The sequence below is a fragment of the Pyxicephalus adspersus genome, chromosome 6 (genome assembly GCF_032062135.1).
Source record: "Pyxicephalus adspersus chromosome 6, UCB_Pads_2.0, whole genome shotgun sequence".
In the NCBI taxonomy this organism is placed as follows: Eukaryota; Metazoa; Chordata; class Amphibia; order Anura; family Pyxicephalidae; genus Pyxicephalus; species Pyxicephalus adspersus.
In genome coordinates, this window is record NC_092863.1 from 63,074,538 (window position 1) to 63,092,431 (window position 17,894).

Sequence of the window (17,894 nt, forward strand, 5' to 3'; positions counted from 1 at the left end):
AAATAAATATATATATATAAGCCAACAGGATAAGTGCCTATACTCTTCACTTGGATGCACATATCATGCAATTTTTGTGCTGCCAAATTTAATTTAGGTTGCAGCACACCAATATGCTTTTCCAAACTAAGGTTTTGTTATGACAAGTTAATACACAGGGAAGTATAACCCAATATAACAAAATACAAACGCTATACATTTACAAAGATACATTTTAGAAACATGCAGCTGATTCAAGGCAATTCTGACATATCCATATGTAATTAAACAATAACAAATAACTTGACATCACTACATATACCGATAAAATTCAAAATCCGTATTTAATCACTTCTGATATAGGGAAGAGAGCTTGTTTATTGAAAAGACTTTTGTACATGCTAGTGAAAGATTATATTTTAGACATTAGAAACACAGACACTTTAAAAAGGAAAGTGTGACATTAATTTATAAGAACATGGGAGAAACACTATGCATACTATTTTCGACAGGAATCAAATTTAATTACTCTGCTGCACAAATTTCATAATAAAGCTTAACAGTAGGCAGAAATCCCTGTACAGCAGGGCTGATGTGCGAAAGAAGAAGCTGTACAATGTATCTAGTATGTGCTGGTATCAATCATGACTGTCAGACATCCAGCAACAGAAAATGAATAGGAGCTAAATATTGCAGAGAATCTATTTTTGCTATTTTATATTTTGATTGACTGTTTAATGTATCTTTATATTTTTGGCTTGAGTTTTGCTAACCATGCAAGCCATATGTCTACTGCATGAAGAGTGATTTTAGATTACATAACTCAGCTATGTCTGTATTCTTTAAATTGTATATCATTTCACAATGTTTGCATCCAGGTTATATACCCTTTTATACAGTCTAAATGAGTATTCTTTACTCCACACACCTGCACAAAACCAGGTAAGTATTTTAGTGTAAAATAAATGCACTGTATTTTATAACTAAGCCAAGTGTCCTGTTTTATCATTAAATGGCACATGATATTTAGAGTGAAAAAACATGTCAGGTCGTAAGTGCCGCAAAGTGGTTCTCTTTTGTTTATATCTATATTTAGTTAGTGGGGGGAGAAGCAAGCTATAGCATACGGCTAGATGATTTATGCATGCCAATTTTTCTGAAATGATGTGTATAGAGGCAGCAGCATACAATCAATTCATTTTGTTTTTTTGTTTCCAAAAGAATTTAGCCATTTTTTACCCCAGACAAAAAACATAAGACAAATATCAGATTATATGAATGCAAGGAGCATTGGTATAAAGTTAGGTTGGGTTGTTTTAATTGCTTTTTGATACATTTTGAAACTGCAGCCGTGTTGTGGTTTGCATTGACATGCAATGTGGTAGGGCAGCTCATTCAAATATACACTACGATGAACAAAAAGTTGTAAATGTTGCATTTTTGAAAGTCAAGGAAAAGCAACATGGGCAATGTTGTCATACAACTAACTGCATACTGCACACTTTTCCACAGATAAATAGAAAGTGCCAAGTAAGACTTGGCAATAGACTTTAAATGCTTGCTACCACTATTTTGCTGTGATAACACACACTGAATTCTTAATAGCACCCCAAACAACCCAATGGCGGAACTATAGTTCTTTAAACATAAACATATCTACCTGTCTGTTCAATAACTTCTTTAAAAGAAAGGGAATCCGTGCTGAATAGGCTTGACCAATAAGATGGCCAAAGATCTGACTCTGAAGAGAGGATGAAGAAGAAGATGGTAGTACCCACAACAGAGCAAGCACAGGTGATTGTATTTAAAACATTGCGATCAGACAGATATGTTTATTTTATTGCAGAAGGGACATTGCTGACCTTTTTGCAATAAAGCACCTGTTTGGCTATAGTTCAGCTTTAAAATAAAAGGACTGTGTGAATGTCCTAATGCACAGTAACTCATTAAGGCTGATTTTTGCATTGTTACTGACAGTTCAAAAGATGACCGTGCCATGTACAAGGTGATTCCCTATGGCACAGATGTGTTGCCCCCTACTGTAGGTATTATAAATTAGTTTTTCTAAAGAAATGGCCCTGTGATGTATAATGCTTTGCTGCAGTGTAAATGTTGTGGTTGAAAACATTTCAAGTACCTCTATATCTCTCCAGAATTCTCTTAATTCTTCTATAAATGAAGTTTTAAGTACCCACTATACACTAGAAACCATTCCTTGATAAAATATTTATATGTAAATAAATGTTGGAGTAAACCATTAGCCTCCATGCATTCATATAAAGTATTCATACTTAATAAACATTTGTAAATACTGTTGATTTTTGAAGCCATTTATTATTGTCATCATAACTCTGTCCTGTGCATCCCTGTATATGAGTGATTGCTGTTTTTGATATATTTAAAAACAATTTTGAGACTTGTTTTCTCAGAACAATTAGTGAAGCTAAGTCCCGTGTTTAGCTGCAGGCAGTCTACAATATTTAACTTGATTCTTTTAAGTTGATGAATTTATTTCTGAAAAGCTACCAGTCTGACCTAAATCTTTCACATGATTTGGGATTACTTGGCAGCTTTGATGATATCTTATTTAAGACATTTAAAATGATCTATGCACAGATTTATTTTCAGAACTCATGATTTGTTGTATCTGCTAGTTCTTCAGTCAATGGACAACTGAATGTCGGCTGTACTCAGTATATATGAGAAAACAAAGATTCTGCAATGAGTTATGCAATGGTAGACAAGTATTTAAAGCACAGATGTGTGGCTGAAGAAAAAGTATACTTTTGTAAAAATACAATTCTTCTGTAGAAACTTTAACCATCCTTATCTCATAGGTGTTCTTTAAAATAAAACTGCCAATACAAAAAAAAACAAAACAACAAACAAAATAAAATAAAAACCATACTGATACATGTCGCCATTCCTTCAGTCCAAATGTTAGCAAGGTTACAGGAAATGTTCAGGTTAACACATTTTTCATACCTATGAACCATAATATCACTTCCCTATTACTTCATCACTTACAGATAACATCATTGAGTTCCTCTGGTGGATTTATTCATATTAAATAAAAGTTTAAACCCATTCTTGTGAAGCTGTAATTCTTTAAAGTGCATTTTACATTTGTTTACTCACAGGAAGCTCATGGAAAATATGGGAATGTGACTTGAATTTTGTAAAATGCTGCAGAAGATGTCAACACTATGACATGTTGGGAATCACACGTTTTTTTTACTTCCTTCCCATCACCCTCACACCCTATGTAGTGTACAAATTGCCCTTGACTCCCATCATTTGATCAAAATGGTCTTGTTTCCTGCATAGCTACCAGGTATCATGTATTTTGCAAGATAGTCCTTGTTCATACTTTCACAAAATTTTTAAAAAACACTGTTAAGCCTACAAATACCTCCCTGTAACCATGGCTATCTTAAATGACTGTACAAATTTATTGAGAATATCCTTCATTTAATTAAAACAGGAACCATAGGCATGTATACAGTTCTTCAACTACAATACCAATAAACTGAGCTCCGTAATCCATAGTAATTACCAGAAGTTCTAGTGAAATCTGGTTCATTATCTATCTTACGTAACTGGGTGTTTAAACTAAAGTTCAATGCTAGCCACAAAAACAATAATTTAAATATATTATGTAACAGCCAATAAAGCAAATGCATTTACTATGTGTGCACAAATGCTTTGAAAATCCAGAAATGATAGAGTAAAGTAGGTAAAACTTTTCCAGTCTTTACACAGCATGTGCAGAAAGAAGAGCTATAGGTAGGGCTAAACAGACCAATAAACTTCCTATAGAAGGTGATGAAAATAAATTCTGTCACCCTGAACAAGTTGAAAAAACAACAGAGACAATTTTTCATGCTGAAATACTGCACAGGTATGAACCAAATAAACAAAGAACCCAAAGATTCAAGAACAAGATTAAAGGTCAGAATATAACACCAGAATATTGACCCAGTCCATCAGAAAAAAATTCAAACATGCCTTGAAAACTTAACTATAAAAGTAGCATAAATGAACCTTCTAAAAATAGACCTGCTGTTCTAGTAGTATAGGAGAAAGCTACTCTCAATAGACATTTTATATTCTGACTGTAATCTCCACATCAACAGATGTTCTGTTAGATGTTATCCTCTATTGTACCTGGGCATGCCCTAGTTTTTTGCAATGCTTTATGTGAGTGTATTTAAAAAAAACAAGATAGACAACAGCTCATCTATACTGCTCATGGATACAGACTCTGTATTACATACTCACCCAAGTTTCATGGGTGGGGGCCCTGGTGTCACTGGAGGATTCCACACTCCATGCCATGGAGTATGGAATTGACTATTATAATAAAGCACTGCCACTCCTACAACCTATAAAATATTTAAACTCCATCATTGGAGTTAAGGATTGCTACAGATCAAAAACTCAACTCAAACCAAAAAATTAAATGTATTACTTCTTGAATAGCAGTAAATAGGAAAGTATGGGCTAAAACATCACAAACAAGAGGCGGAGTGTAGATACATATGCGCATATACCCTTTGACAAATACACCTTTAGATAAAAAAAATATATCATGGGGTTAAACCATACAAGAAATAAAAAATAAGGTAAAGGGCAAAGTTGCAGCTCTTCAGAACTGACACCATGATTTGTTACAGGTTGGACAGCAACAAGATCAGATACATGGCTTAGGCACTGAAGCTTGTAAATCCTGTTAAATGTTATTACTTAGCACTACAGTTGAAAAGCCAGCCCTATTTCATCTTTCTTGAGAGTGCCCTTAATAATTACAAACATTGGAACATAGAGGTTTCGTGCAGATAAAAGCCTTCTCTGGATACTTTAAGCTGCCCCTGGAGAGAATGATTTTTTTGACTTGAAGAACAGAAGAGCAGAAAATGGTAACGTTCTTCAAGTTTGGTGAGAGATGTTTAGAAAACAAAGTATAAGATAAGGATTAGGCTCTAAATGACAGGAATTTTTAAGTTTGTGTTACCGTGGTCAAATGCTTGTGATTCATAATTTATGATAATTTATGTGTTTCTGGTTATACATTTCTGTTTGTAGGTTGTTGTACCAGTTCTGCTCTCAGTGGAAAAACATATGTTTTGCTCATTACTTTTTTCCCAAATGGATTAATTGATTAGACCCTAGTGAGATCCCTTTTCTTCTGAAATACATACATATCATCTGTTCAGTGTATGTATTGAAAACTAGCCATATTTACTATTGAACTTTAGCACTGATGTATCCTTTACCTTAAAAAGATCATTTAGAAGTTGCAAATAGTAGTAGGTGCCAATAGAAGGTGAATTTGAGCAATTCCGACCTTGGAATTAAGCAATCCAAGTTCCAATCTGACATTAATATACCCGTTATTGATAGATACAGTCTGCCTTCTAGCCACTGGACAATGACAGCTGTCCTCATCTGACGGCCAATGACTGGTATAGTATGGTTTAGCCAGTCTGGTGACTGGGCAATGACAAAAGACTATAATGAAGCTCCAGATAGCAGTATCCTAAGAAGGAGTCTATCCCTTTCCCACTTTACCCAAAACTAAAATATTTTAGTTGTTTACATACCTTAAAATTAACTTTTTTTTCCCATACAAGTTACCCATGTACTCTAACGTTTTATCAAATGTGAGCTTGGCAGACTTTCCTGGACAGCATATACATTGTTTATTGTAAGAACTGAATATGCATCTTGGCAACATATTATGAGCTTTACAATCAGTACTTACATGCTTGTCCTTTGGTGTAAGACACTGGATTAATACTAGACCACACGGGTCTCTTACATTGCCATTTGTGGCCTAGCTTTAGGTGGTGGGAATCTGCCACTTGTCTTTAGAAAAGTTGGAGTACCTAAATGTTTTAAACAGCACTACAGTATGTTTAAACAATCACAAATCCAGACCAATTTATGATCACAGCTTTTGCTATATTTTTTTCGCAAAATTTCAGAAAGTACGGTACATGTTAGGTAGATAGAAATGAATTCACATTGTATCCATTTACTACATTTTGGGTTTAATAAAAGTATTTCTGTCTACAGAAGCATAGAATAAACAACATAATAATAGACCTTGATAGAAATATAAAGCCATGCAATCAAACCAAGAGGAATAATAATAAATAGGACCAATAGTTCATGTCAGGTAACCTGCATTCTTGTTGTTGTTTTACAAGTTTTCTGCAAGTAAATCAACACTGAAAGAATAATGGAATACATCATCTGTGTTTATATTTCAATCCAGACTGAAATAAACCAGTATATCCCTCAGAGTACAAATACATGCTGCGTTATGAAAGAGACAATGATGCATAACCAACTTATATTACCATCCTTAATGCTGACTATGAAATATAGCGGTGAAAGCGCACACCACATAATAACAGTTATTCAAATCTCTTCATTGTTGTGATATCTTAACAAGATGACATTTTGAGAAACACTTCACTATATGTGAAATATCAACAAGGTGTAAAACATTCTTATTTTCAGGAAAAAAAAGTACAAGATATAAGGAAAACAAGTCTCTAAACAGCCTAAAATATCTAAAAGGACTTACATTTAGGATCCAAATCTAGCATAAAATGAGGTATCCATAACTTACTCTGCTTAGGTGGTCTCATAATGTTCACTACCAAAACACAGACACGGTGCCTGTTGCCATAGTTATTCAGTATTATACCAGATATTTATGTGTTGTTGAATTTATGCTTTTTCAAACAACAAATGCTTTAAAGCCCTTTTTTCTATATTGTTCAATGGAATGTACTTGCAATTTACTAATGCACAGATGTGTGCCTGGTTTTATACTGGTCATAAAAGGAATATCTGAAGAAAGAAAATATTTGTGAACAATATTTGTGAGTGTACAAGTCTTGTTATGTATGTATTTTGTACAGCCATGAACTGCCCAATCCAGCCCCAGGCTATTTATGGCCACCCCATGGGGTGATAACACATTCTTCCAACCATCAGATGTGCTTGTTATCACATATAGAGATATGCAATCTTCTGAAAGATCTCTGTGTGACAGGTCTCACATAATATGAAAGAAATGGTCAGCAAACTACAGCCATCAGCTAACTCACAAAATACTGCATGATGAAGTTGTGGACAGGCAATTAATGTTGTGTAAACTTTTGTCAGTCTATGAATCTACTAGCCATATAATTAACAATACTCAGTACAACCATGACTAAGGCAACGTACACACATTTGCAATGGTTCCCGTCCGATAATCTACTCAGAGCCAATATAGGACGAGAATCTGGCGTGTGTACAGCGCCCGTCGTCCATCGTCCGAATGTGTCCACGAATCCGAATGTGTCCTGGCGAATCCACGGACGATGGACGACGAACGATCCTATTGGAAGCGAAGGGGGAGAGCGCGCAGCAGGGTGCCGCTCCATCGTCCTCCCTCTCCTCTCTCCATAGAGCAGAACGGTGCTGTATGTACAGCACTTGTTCATGTATCATGCAGTCCTTAGTCGTTGGAAAGGATCATGAAAGAGTCTTGTCAACGACAATTATTGCACGTGTGTATGTAGCATATTAGAAGACTTTCTGGATTGTGTAGAAAAAAATGAATGTATTGAAATATTCTCAGTCAACAGAAACATTTCTGCAACTAAGCATTCACAATTTGCAAAACAATTAATTGCAAGGTGACCAGTAGTGTTTTAACCGGATATTCAATTGAAACTACTAAAAATTGTTTCATGCCTAATAATAATTAGGTTTATTGAAGATAATAGAACTGCCTTTAAAAAAATATCAGAAAACTTTCAGGTTCCCATAAAAAAGCTTTTAATCATTTCTTTAAATTATATGTTGTAAGTCTTTCCTTTTGGTGGACCTGTACCTGCCTGAAGCTGTGTGATCAAGCAAACCTGGATCGGATTTCTTAAATTCTGTCCAAGGTTGCTGGATCACCCAGCTTCACTGATGTAAATGTATTCTCCCCAGCCTTGGAGAGCTTAAAAAAATCAGGCCCAATGCCTCTATTTGGTCTTTAAAACAGAAAGTTTATTGTCACATGCTTCCTGTAGAGCAGTGTTTCTCAGAAGCCTAAGGGTCCTCCAGAATTTGCTAGGGGTTCCTTGAGAAATTGCAAATTTGGATCTGTCAGTTCAGTTACCTTTGACACCAATGAGCTTTTTGGCTATCTGTAACATTAACATTTTTACCAATGGCCAGCAATGTAAGAGGAATTCTTCCCAATGGCCACCACACTAATGTACAGTGAGCTGTGGATATAGTAGTTATAGCAGGGGCTCCTGAAGACCTGAAAGTTATTGTTAGGTGTCCCCCCCATGTTATAAAGGTTGTGAAACACTGGTCTAGAGGGTACTGCCTGGGACACATACCAGTCTGATGAAATAAACAGCCATATCTTTGCCCACAGCAAAAGAGCTGGGTTTGAACTGTTTGCCCAGCATCGTCATATTGGATTCTGCTCAAAATATAAATCCCAGAGGAAATGCATCATTTGCATCAATTCTTGTCCACATTAACTTCCATATATACTACTTCTGACATCAAATCTGTTCAATGACATGAAAAGATACATTTTTTTTTCTGACACTAAGAAATGAATTGGCCTTCAAACCAAGGAATTATACATGACAAGCTCGAGGATAAAAAAGATACTGTATATGTGCTTTGGTGTAAAGCCAGGATGACTCATCTTCACATAGGATTTAGAAAACTGAAATACATAAAAAAGAAAGTGGACTTATACTGTATATATATTTTTACCTGACCTTAGTAGTATGTCTGGTTTCTATGCTATGTTTTACACTGAAATAACTTAGATCCACATCAGACTGGGAGGTGTGAAAACTTTACTATGTAGAGCCTCTCTATTTACTATGTGCCTCTGTAGATAGTTACGGCAGAGATAGCAATTCTGAGAAATACTTAAACTTAAATAATCAGGAGTGATCTGCTTTTTGACAGTGTCTGAGGAGCTATTGTCAGGAGAACAAAAAGACGCCTCCCTGCTCATATAAATTTGTGGGAATATGAAAGCAGCTAACGTAGGTCAAATACAAGTCAATTGTACCTGCACTGAATTGATAATCGCAAGAGGTCAAACTGATATGGCACCATGCATTTGCCTATTGAAGCCTGTTGGCACATACAGGCCACGAGAAACTAGAAAAGTGGTATACAAAACATATGTAAATTTTGTAAATGAAGAAAGCTGGGATATGCTGGATACCTACTGAATCCAGGGCACGAGTTGGGCATGAGTTGCCTCATTCAAAGATCTGACACCTGGAAGAGGAGTCATCACTTGTCCTTTCTGCAATAATGGACATGCCTGCTCAAAATTTTTTATTTTAAACATCTAATTTAACCTTAAGCCTCAATGAAATAAAATTAAACAAATAATGCACAGAAGTTGTATCAAACAATCTGAATGCAATCTCCTCTTCACATAATCAGTTTCTGATATATCACAGACCTAGCATTGTCTCAGTAGGACTACAGGCGCTCCTAATGTCAATCTAAAAGGGTTGGGTGCACCTGGTGGCAGTCAGAAGGGTGACTTACCTTTCCATTTTTGTCAAGGCTGCTCCCCCACATCCCACATCTGCTCTCTATGTAGAATGTCTTCTGGGCTTGTAGCAGCTCAATGTTGTTTAAGCAAGCATGTTTAGAAAGAGTAGTAGAAAGTATACTAACGTGACCAGTCTTATGCTTACAGGGGATTTCATTTTTTTTTGTTTAAGGCCAATCTTTCACACACTTTACACATTTGTCAGAACGGACAGGGCAGTTAGCAAAATACATGTAGTGTTGTTGTAGGTATATATATATATATATTTACCTTTTCCCATCTGGAGAGCATCAGAAATCAGGAGTATATTGTTAAAATTGTTAGGAGCTCATTTTTAAAATTCAGAACATGCTAACTGTTGTACACAGATTTTATTGATGCATTTATTGGGTTTAGGGTAAAGTACATCATGTGAGATATAAAATAAATACACATTGGTGGCAGTAACCACACATATACAAGTTTTCTCTGGCTTCAAAAATATTGTTAAAACTTGGAATGACCCTTCCTCAAGTGGGCCTATGCTCTTTTTGATTATTTGCCTTTTCTGCCAAGCAAGCATCTGACAAATGCTAGCAATTGTAGAATCAAAATATATGATTAACTAGGAAAGCATATCATTGCACAACATGTGCCTGGACTGCATGGGAGGGTAAATATGTATTTTCTATATTTCCTTTATAGTCATATTTTTTGTTTCTGTACATAAAGACGACAGTCCTCTTTAAATTTTTGTATAGAATATTACCTGTTAATCCTAATTAGCATAACATTATCCCCTTTTATTTTATATTATTTAATTGCACATTTTCCTGTAAAAGGTATTATGATAATAAACTAAAATTGCATGTAAAATAATTCACAAGGCTTTGTAAATTGACTTTAATGTGTCCTAGCTACCATGACATTTATAGACAAACTAGTATACGGACACATTATATGATATGTTTTTTGACAGAAATTTACTTTACTTAGCATGCTTACAGTCTGTGTACCACCATAGGTCAGTTAAAACTTCATACGAATCAATGACACGAGTCAGCATTAGCAAAATTCATTCAAATTTCCTCCATTCACAACAGTATATACCTTACACATAAAAAATGAGGTGGTAAAAATTTCTGTCCCTGCTGGACAGATTCACCCTCTCTATTTGTCCTGGAGACAACTGTCACTAGAACAGAAGGAATGTGATGGAAAACCAAGATTTTACAGTTGCTGGAGGAAAATCATCCAATGGTGATATTCCCAGGACAATATATATATATATATATATAGCAATTGTAGAATCAAAATATATGATTAACTAGGAAAGCATATCATTGCACAACATGTGCCTGGACTGCATGGGAGGGTAAATATGTATTTTCCATATTTCCTTTATAGTTATTTTTTTTGTTTCTGTACATAAAGACGAAAGTCCTCTTTAAATTTTTGTATAGAATATTACCTGTTAATCCTAATTAGCATAACATTATCCCCTTTTTTTTTATATTATTTAATTGCACATTTTCCTGTAAAAGGTATTATTGTAATAAACTAAAATTGCATGTAAAATAATTCACAAGGCTTTGTAAATTGACTTTAATGTGTCCTAGCTACCATGACATTTATAGACAAACTAGTAAACGGACACATTATATGATATGTTTTTTGACACAAATTTACTTTACTTAGCATGCTTACAGTCTGTGTACCATCATAGGTCAGTTAAAATTGACCAACAGTTAACACTTCATACGAATCAATGACACGAGTCAGCATTAGCAAATTTCATTCAAATTTCCTCCATTCACAACAGTATATACCTTACACATAAAAAATGAGGTGGTAAAAATTTCTGTCCCTGTTGGACAGATTCACCCTCTCCATTTGTCCTGGAGACAACTGTCACTAGAAAAGAAGGAATGTGATGGAAAACCAAGATTTTACAGTTGCTGGAGGAATAGGAGATGTAGGAAAATCATCCAATGGTGATATTCCCAGGACCATAACTTTTTCTAACTCCTTCTAAATCCTGCTTTCTTTACATACTGTTCTTTGGTGACAGTGTATCCTTCCTTATCCTTGAATTGCATCTGCTGAGTAGATGTGATGACATATTGCACTCACCTGTGATCACCAACAGAAACTTTTTATCTCACAGTGTAAAAAACACATTGAAACATCATTCCTTTAGTTCTGCCAGTTTTTCAGTTTGCTGATCAGTGGCTTGGTTACACAAAAAGTAACATGTCTAAAGGGTACTACTTTATCTGGTTGTAAGATATAGGAGGAAATATGAATTTAGGGTTACTCCCAGATCTTCTGAATATTAGGAGATATTAGGAGAACCCTTCAGATTCAAAGGAAAGAAGGCAAAAAAACTAAAATTATTATTTTGATGGAAATCCAAAAAGTAAGCAAGATGCATTAGTTGTACTTTATTGGTATATATGTGTATATTCCCATTTGTTCAGAATTATGGGATAAACATGTAGGGAAATACATAGTCTGCCCTTTTATCACCTGTTGAGTATACTAGTTTCCTAGTGGTGTTTGAATTAAATGTATTACGCATCTTGAAAAAGCCTACCACAAGAGCACCAAATGAAGTTAATTGTATCAAAACTTCTTATCCACGTCAAGGACCATTTATTTCAGCAAGCAAAGTGGAGTTTTAAAAAAGTAAGGTCAGTCACAGAAGACTATATATCTTTCTAGAACAGTTTTTTTTAAAGAGAAGTCTTATTAGTGCATGTGTAAAAGTACTATGGCTTGAACTATATGGTTAAAGCTTAGCTTAACCCTGAGAAATGTAACCTGCAACTGACATCTGTATCTAAATTCAACATATATCTTATTAATAAAAACTTGCAATTTACTGAACATTTTTGTGACAAAATATAAGTTAACAACTAGAAATAACCATGGCATAACATATTCCAGGTTTTGCGGTCCACACAACTACTATAGTAACCAAAAAATATGAAATACCGTGACTCTTGGGATTCCATCTGTTCTGAAAATTTGTTTAGCAAAGAAGAAATAGCTTAGCCCGATATATAATACAAACATTTCTCTGTGAAGCTCAAGCATCCCTGCCACATGTCTATAAAAGCAATCAGTATACCAGAGTTCTAATCTGGCATCTAGCACAGCACAAGCATTGAAAGGGCCATGGGTATTGAGCTTGAGGAATTTAAGAGCTTAAAAATAACTTAGCATTCATTCATATATAGTTCATTTGCTGGTTTTATAAAGGAAGCTGTCACATATTCACATAGGGGTGTAAAAACTGTATATATTCTTAAAATTAAACTATGGGCAAAAGTTTTTTATACCCTTGCAATGGGTCCCTCTGCCCACTGCAAGGGTTAATTGTTTGTGAAAACAAAAGATTTACAGGTGGCATAAGAAAAGGAAATTAGGGCAAATTACCCATGGATTGGAGAAATTCCCTTTCGTTTGTATGTTAGTACAATAAATAGTTCAATTTTTGTACAATAAATGTACAAAACTGACATAAGCAGGACATGAGCTTTATTGCCTGTTAATAGTAATTTGCATCTAGTAACAAAACAAAATGCCCAGGGAACTTACCTAGTACCAGGCTTGCGGGTCAATGTGTCTGGGTTTGCACAGAATTTGTACACAAATATGCCAAACACCTACCTGATTCAGCTATCCTGACCTGTGAATCATTTGATGCCTTTTTTATCTTGGCTTTTTTACTCTGCTTTCTCTCACTTATCTACTTACAAGTAGTCCCCAGGTTACATACAAAATAGGGACTGTAGGTTTGTTCTTAGGTTGAATTTGTATTTAAGTCGGAACAGGTACATTATTTTATTAAATGCAATTAGGACAGATGTTTGTCTCAACATTATATGTGGTGTCAGTTACTGTATAAAATCCTCACTGTGAGTTAATCACAAACAAATCAACAAAAATCTTGGAGCTTAGACATTCAATAACTTCTGGAGTTAGCTGTGCTTTGGTATGCAAAAATAAACAACTGCAGAGTTTGTCTTGGTCATTAAAGGGTTACAAGAGGCTGCAGAAAGAGCTCACCCCCCTAAGATCACCCACAACCTCAGCTGTATTTATCAAAAGATTTCTTCTGCAAGTCATACAAACTGCCCCCTTCAAACCTCCCGTTCTGCACACAGCAAGCAGGGAAGCTAGGAGTCGTCCCTATGTCGGATATCCTTAACCTTGGAATACTTGTATTTACTTTTACTGATTAAAAGTGATTTTTACTGACTCTGCATCTGTTTGACTGCCTGTTTCTAAATGTAGGCCTGTATGGAGCATTTGACTGTCTGTTTTCTTGTTGCTCGTTGCTGCTGGTCTGACCATTCCACCACCTGGTCTAGGTGCTGCTGATAGTCCTCTGGCTTTTCATTTTTTTAAGAAAACAGAGGTGGTTCTCCTGCAAGCTTCATACAGATCCATTAACAAATCCAGACACCTTTACCACTTTATACCAAGAGTCTCGAGTTGCAACCATCAGAAATTCCAAACTACGAAGTATAAGGAAGATTGCCCTCCTGCTGCAGTACAGAAACCATGACACAAAGCAAACAGCACAGGACTGCTTTAAAATATATTTTGTATGTTGTTTAGATGTTCTTAAAAAAAAATAAAAGACCAGTTCTACTATAGAATAAGGTGGGAATCATTTCTCAGATAGGTATTGTTCTTGGTCACATCTCCAAAAGGGAAAAGGAGACCAAAGACAAAGACTGTTTGTGCTTTCCCCCCGCACCTGCTAATGTTTGGGTACCTTAGGCTTCACTGACAGTCCCACCTGGTTCTACCCTTCTACCTTAAGATCCCTGAAAACATTTAAATAGGAATAGACTTGTCTTGTTTTTGGCTTTGTCATCCAAGGCTTCCAAGAAGCTTCCAAAACCACACTTTTTGATGCCCACTTTTTGGAGCCTAGTTTAATTTTTATTTAGCTTCAATGAGATTTCCATTTCAGAAGTGCCTACTTTTGGAGATTTGCAGATCTCTACTCAGCACCTATTAAGGCACCTTGCATGCACTTCAGACTTGCTGTGTGGGGTCTATAGGAGACTCAATTTAGTTGATGTGAATGAAAAGGTGATACTCACAGCACCTAAAATGCAATTTTTTTTCCATTACATAAAGCATATTTAACCCAATAAATCAATGCTTAGTTTCTTTTATCTATGTATTTTGCCTGGTAAACCAAGTGAAAAGTGTAATAATGAATATAGTGAGATCCGCATTGTTGCCTTTCAGTATAAAAGTATTGTAAAATGTGAACTAAGTACTAATAAAGCCCTCAAGATGTCTGCCACCAGTGTAAATAAACTTTAAGTTTATTTTAATGCTGATGTTCTGACATCTGTGCTATGCAGTTGTGAAGCTTTTGCCATTTATGCTCCTAAAATTCTATAATTTGCCAGTGATAAATGAATTTCCACTATTGTTGGAGTACTTGCCACGGTATGATTTGTGAGCTGAGATATAAAAGCACAAAGTTAGAATGCAAATACTCCTAAAGGCATTTCCAAACTGTCAGTTCTTTGTCTTTAACTAGATGTGTAGCTTTCTTTACACGATGAGCCAAAAAAATAGAATAGAAGATTAGTGATTTCAATCTGCAGTCTAGTTCAAGTCATTCCTGAAGTCTAATCTGCTTGGTAAAAGATGCGCCAATCACAATTAGAATTGGTTTTACCGGAATATCTCTCAAATCTTTCTTAAACAAATATCTTTCAAAGGACAGAAAAAAAGGAACACAATCAATTCTAATTGAATTATTTGTCTCTGACATTCAAATGTGGGACAAAAACTTAATCAGCTATTGCTTTCAGGATGATTACACAGTGAATCACCAAAACTGGAGAAAATGAATGTGGCTATGCTCCAAATAAAGTGTCTGATTCATAGTTTTACATTTTCAAACCATTTATTTCACAGTGAGAAAAGAAAAAGAATAGTCTGACATTTCATTATTAGTTATAATCTGTGTGATGGTATTATGCCATTACGATGTGCATACATAAGTATATAAACATTCATCTGAATGCCACGCATCATTTACAGAAAAGTGGCTTATAAGACAAAACCTAATGCTGATGTGACTTACAGTATCAGAGTTCAGGCTCAGGCTAACCTCATAACCATAGATTTGCATTAAAGATGTCATCAAACTATTGTGAAATTATGAATATAGGAAAATAAATTTGGCTGTAGACACTGTTTTCTAACCTATAGCAAATCATATGTTTGAGCAAATTACCCTTTGGTCCAAAGCAGTAAATGTAGGCGGCTACTTTCTCAATGCCATGCTGGTTACAGTGATTACTGAGTTATAACTACCTGGGGTGCAGAAGCAACAATAGGCCCAGGCTCAAAAAGAAAAGACACAACCCCTACCTCCTACCTATGTACCAGTTCTGAATTGGCATGGTACTTTACAGAATAATGCACATTTTCTAAGCTTTTTTTAAGTAAGCTTCTAAATAATAAACTTTTGCAGGTTGCAATCAGTGTTCAGGGATTGCACCTTGTCCTGTTCCATATGGGTGCATTCTCTGGATCCATAATTATATCATTTTTTATGGGATCTCTACATGCCATCAGTGATGCAAGGGCATTCTAGGCCAGATCCAGTTTAAATGGCCCGGGTGCAGTTTTATCCACACTTGCATGTGCAAGAATGGCATCTTTGTGCACGGAATTCACATGGATATATATTTTCTGACATTACCATACTGCCCTTCATATATCTTCCCTAAAGGCACATGCTCTGTTTCTGCAATCACCATTGTTGCCATCACACAATTAAACGACAGGACGTTGCTCTGTCAAAATAAAGACCTGTTGCAGTCAGCTCAGAGAGGAAGCTGCACACTCAATAAAATGAATGCCTGTTTTATATAAATAGCAAACAAAGGATTATCAGTCAAAGTACAAAATCTTTCCAGTAGAATTTCAGTGCATAATCCAACCATCTGTCGACCAGTTGTGGAGTAAAATTATAATTTAGGGAATAGCTTTAAAAAAAACCCTTAGCTGTATTGTAGCTATATTTATCTGCCATTGACATTATCTTCCGAGTTGCATTATGTCTCCTTTTAAACCACAAGGAATCTGACACTTGCCACTGGCAAGGCAAACATGTTTCTTTAGAATGTGCACAAGACAGATAGATCCTTTCCTATGCATTCCTTTTTATCACTCCATCCAATTATTAAGAGAAAAATCTATTATTTATCTTAGCACTCACATAATTACTTTTCCAAACCACTAGCATAGAAGCCACAAATGTAACCGTTGTGCTTCATATTATCATACATTATTTCAGCAGCTGACTCATTCTCTAGAAAAAAAATGCCTCCAGAAAATGCTGTAGTGATTTGTTTTGAGCATCAGAATTGTTAATTTTTCATCACATGTTTGGGGGCTTTCAAATACACATTTTTCTTATCTGAGCATGACAGATCTGCCTGCGTATTTCTTCAGCTCTGTGACACAAGCTATGTCCTTCTGTTTTATATAAAATATGATCCCTTCTATTTTTCAAGTGTATGACATAAGTAGCATAAGCAGTAATAAGAGCGTATACAATGGAACATGAAAGCAAAATCTCTGCGTCCAATACACAAGGACTGTACATGTATTTATTCCTAAAGTTTTATTCAAAGCTAATGTTTTCTATCTCCATTGTAACAACAGCTTTTTGTTGATTAAGTTTTAAGCAGTGTGATAGGAATAGCCACCAAAAGGTGCTTTTCAGCATGAAATATCTGACATCAGACTTCTATACCATACCAGCAGGACACATCTTCACATTTTGCTGAATGGAATTTGAAATCCATTAATAAAAAGTCAATGGCACTCGGCAATGGGTGGATTACCAAGGCATACTTTTTACTAATGCATTGGGTTAGGACGCAAGATCAGAATAATGACGACATTAATATTTGAGTCTAAATGACAGATGTACACACGTCAATTTTTTTGTGTTGCACACATCAGCAATCATTTGGGCACATTGCACCGCTAGTCATTTAACATCAGAAAGACAGGAATTCATATGCATAGCTAAGAGATGCTCAATGAAGCTAACATGCCTTCTCCATCCATCTCCTGCTCTATAAGTTATATGAAGATGTGGCTGGATGTAGAACATGCATGATGCTAATTACAGTGATAGAGCAGCTTGGAAAGCTGGAGAATGTCTTCAACATTACAAGAACAAGTCCGGTTAAATGTGACTAACTACTACTAGATATACAATGACCTGGATAAATGAGATCCTTCACTAATCACATTAGTTTTGGTAAACAAT

At 35.5% G+C, this 17,894-nt stretch overlaps 1 protein-coding gene across 2 annotated transcripts in view; it reads right to left on the reverse strand.

Moving 5' to 3' along the window:
* The window catches only part of PRR16 (proline rich 16), a 173,913-nt gene that overhangs the window by 155,330 nt on the left and 689 nt on the right, over window positions 1-17,894 (reverse strand). The gene's annotated exons all lie outside the window — the stretch shown is intronic.